Genomic DNA, 4128 nt, shown 5'->3' with positions numbered 1-4128 from the left:
CATACAAGGAAGAATGTCTCTCTATGGATTGTTCAGTTGTTATCAAGACAAAGATCTGGTCAGTGCATCCTCTTCCACTTTTGAAACCTACCTGTTCCTCCCTGAAAATTCTGTCAATGCTGTGTTTCAGAGGTTGTAAAAGGGCTCTGCAAAATACTTTTACAGGGATAGAGAGTAAATTGATACCTCTCCTATGTCATAGGTCATATATTTTGGGTAATTTCACAATGACATCCCTTTTCCATGAATCAGGAACTCTATCTTCTTCTCATGCACAATTTTTCAAAGACCTTACTCCTCGTTCTTGGATCTGCCTTCATCATATCTGCAGTAATTCTATCTTCGCCGGGCACCCTGTTCCATTTTGTCTGTTTGATGGCTGTCTCTTTTACTCCGCAGGTGATATGGCCATGTTTAATTTCAATGGAGAATTTGATGTCTTCTGTTAATGCCTCCTCCTATTGCCTAGCGCCTATATATAATCATATTAATCGTTTTCAATATTTCCCCATGATCAATGATCTTCACAGTCTAATTCTCCAGACTCCTCAAACCACTTCATAGAATACAGGTTGCATCTTGGGCATCTCTTTACACTGTAGTTGCTGCCACACCTATATTTATCCACACTTGAGTCGAGCGTAATCCATAGCAGTATAGTTGGTACAACATGAATTAGTATACAATAAACATAATATAGAACGTCCTCTCTCACCTGCAATAGGATTCAATAGTCTGATGTCACGTCCGCCCAGCAACGAGCAGCTTGGTTCTAAACAAAGAAAATCGGTACTTTTTTTTCTTTATGGTGGCTAGAACTTTTTCATATGTCGTGTAATGAGAATATATAAAAGTCAAAACATGATCAGATTTATAATGTTTTTCTCCTCTGGATACACTTTTATGCTCGTCGGAGAAATAATTCAAAAGGGCATCCGCCATTGTTCCGATAGTTTAGAACCAGTTACTAAGTTACTATGGGTCATTTCGAGGGAAGTGACGTCAAGGCTGTTGAAGCCTATTCTCAAGAAAGTTCTGAATGATTTAGCATCTATGACGATTAGACTGTACACATTGGCAGAATACTCGTGCTGAATTTGGTCAGAAAACCTATAGATGCATTTCAATGTATGATTATTATGTATGATATTCTGTCATTATAAACTATTGTATAAGGCATTTAAAGGATAATTCCTTTATTAAGCCTTTAGTAAGATAAGATAAGATAAGATAAGATAAGATAAGAAATTAAAGATAACCCCCGTCTTGTGAAAAAGCCTTACAGCGGATATCTTACATCTGAATAATCTCAGGAAAAGTTGGTGTTCATATAAATATGTCAAAGTGACAAATTGGGGACGTGGCAGATACACACACGTTTGGAGATCGTTGCTTTAACTCTCTCCTTACCAGCTATTTTTAGAATTTCACCTGAAAATTCACACCCACCCAGCACAAAAATTAGACTTTTCTTACTCAAACAAAAGAGTAACAAGTGAGGTCTACCACACAGTGTTTAGTATTTATAGCTGTAATCAAAGCATTTCTTTAAATTTTGTCATGTGCAAGAGAAATCAGAACATTGTTGGTTGTATCGTAACGAATGTGACAATTTTCCTATGGGTGGTAAGGAGAGGGCTAATATATCGATAAGTACTATATGTGACCCATCGTCTCGAAACGGTATTACGTCAGGGTGGTCTGAACACTTAAAAATAACTTCATAGTCAGAAAAGAGCACTTGGGGTAAATTTTCATGATTAATTGAGGAGCATAATAAATAGCATTTCTCAAACTTATAAAACTAACATTTCACAATTCTCGTCATTTTAAAAATTGTTTCCTAACCAGACATTTTCATGATTTTCCCCAAAATTCACACCCAGCTAACACAAAAATAGTTTTTTTTATCACTCAAACACAATAACAGTGAGTTCTTGCGATAAATAATTCTTTAGCGAAACATGCTCTACAGCACACTGTTCATTTTCTTTAAATGGTATGATGTACAAGAGAAATTTGATAAGAAAAATGTTGGTTGTATCATATCGAATGTGACGATTTTCCTATAATTGGTAAGGAGAGGGTTAACTTCGAAATCCCTTATTGGCACAGTTTGGTTTACCCTGACATAATAATAAGTGCAATAATTGCTGGATTCTAGCAAGCCGAATTCTAGCACGCTCTGCAAAACGCTGGGATGGAGCCAGGTGACCAAATTTTATCTATATTATAGGGAATGAGATTAGCGGAAGAGTAGCGTCCCTTGATTGGACGTTAGACGCCACCTTACAGAGAGAACGTCAATTTTGTTCTGAAGTGTCTCAAGCCGCTTTCACCAGAAGCGGGGACGAGAGACGCATGCGCACAACCAACATGACGTTCTCTCTCTAATAACTTTTCCGCCGGTGACGTCACAGAATATGGGTGACGTCCAATCAAGGGACGTTACTCTTCCGCTAATCTCATTCCCTATTATCGGATTTCGGCGCGCTTTTTGGCTTATCCAGAGACTGTGCTAGAATCAAGCAAATACTGTACCGTTTTGAGACGATGGATCACATGTTTTCTGGCCGGACAAAATAAAAAAGTGTTATTTCAATATCAAGACACTTCCCAAAAGCACATAGATAATAATTTTGAAATCCTGTACTCACACTGAACAAGCAGAATAGAAATGAAGCCAATACATTAATACAACATAATTAAATTATCTAAATTTCGAAGCTTTAATAAATATACTGGTAGAATGACTACACACCCGAAAATGTACATGAGCACACAAATATACGTGCCCTACCACACACACCCACACACACACACACACACATACATATATATATATATATATATATATATTTATATATATCATATACATAGCCACAATCTCTTTCTTCCACATACACACACACACACACACACACACACACAATATATATATATATATATATATATATATATATATATATATTTATATATCATATACATAGCCAAAATCTCTTTCTTCCACATACACACACATACACACACACACACACACACACAATCACAAGAACTATCTGATTATCATATACAATATGGGTGGGTTCTATTTTGCATGACAACATAGTAAATTATTCATTTCTATGCCTCTAATTTATACTCTATAATTATTATTTTGTCGTGATTTTTTTTTTTTTTAAAAGAAAGATATATCAAGGCACAATTATGAAATGGGTGCATTTTGATGTAATTCAATGAGTCATAATAACCAGATCAGGGTACCACGATTAACCAGGTAACTGCCATACTCGGGGATGGGGAAAATACGTATTAACATTTTGGCAAGAAAACTCGTCCTTCAAATATCGATCGATTTAAATGACCCTCTTCTTGGCAAAAACTCTCAATTCTTGGACTCCCAGTGTTCCAGGTTTGAGAGTTTTTACAAATACGAGAGGTTATTTAAATCGATCGATAATTAAAGAATGAGTTTTCTAGGAAAATTCTTAAATACGTTTTTTTTCAAGAGCACGACAGTTAACTGGTAATGGTAATTGGTAATTATCTACTGATCTTGATAATAAATTACATGTAACTATTAGAAATTAGATGTACTTGGTTTTGCCATAAATGTATGCTGACCTAAATAAAATCGCGTGGGCATATTTTATTTCCAAAACTTTAGTTTAAATGCTATTACTTTTGTCTCTCGAGATTTAAAGCGTATAAAAGACAGTATTAATTTTTGATATAAAATAATTTCTCAATTATCCCTGCCATCGACATACGAACGACTTACTGATCCAAACCGATGAATTTGGGACGGTTTTCTAAAAAGTGGATATATTTGCATATTTGATAACCGACCGCATTTATGGGATAGGTTTAACATTGTTGTAATTTACATTATTTTGCGTTGGTTTGAGAGTATTTCCATCACAACAATGAGCCCAAAACAAGTTGGATTAACAAACATGCACAAAACATGTAAACATTTGTCCCCCCCCCCCCCATTCCTAATTTGGTATATCGGTTTAATATACGTGAATGTCTCGATAATATGGGTAAATGTACAGATGACATAGGAAGGAGGAGTTGGAGGGGGGGGGGGGGGGTTGTTTATATTTTCAATATAATTGTTAGTGG

This window comes from Berghia stephanieae, chromosome 4 (assembly GCF_034508935.2).
Source record: "Berghia stephanieae isolate SIO BIC M18660-M18661 chromosome 4, UCSD_Bste_1.3, whole genome shotgun sequence".
In the NCBI taxonomy this organism is placed as follows: Eukaryota; Metazoa; Mollusca; class Gastropoda; order Nudibranchia; family Aeolidiidae; genus Berghia; species Berghia stephanieae.
This window is presented reverse-complemented; position numbering follows the sequence as displayed.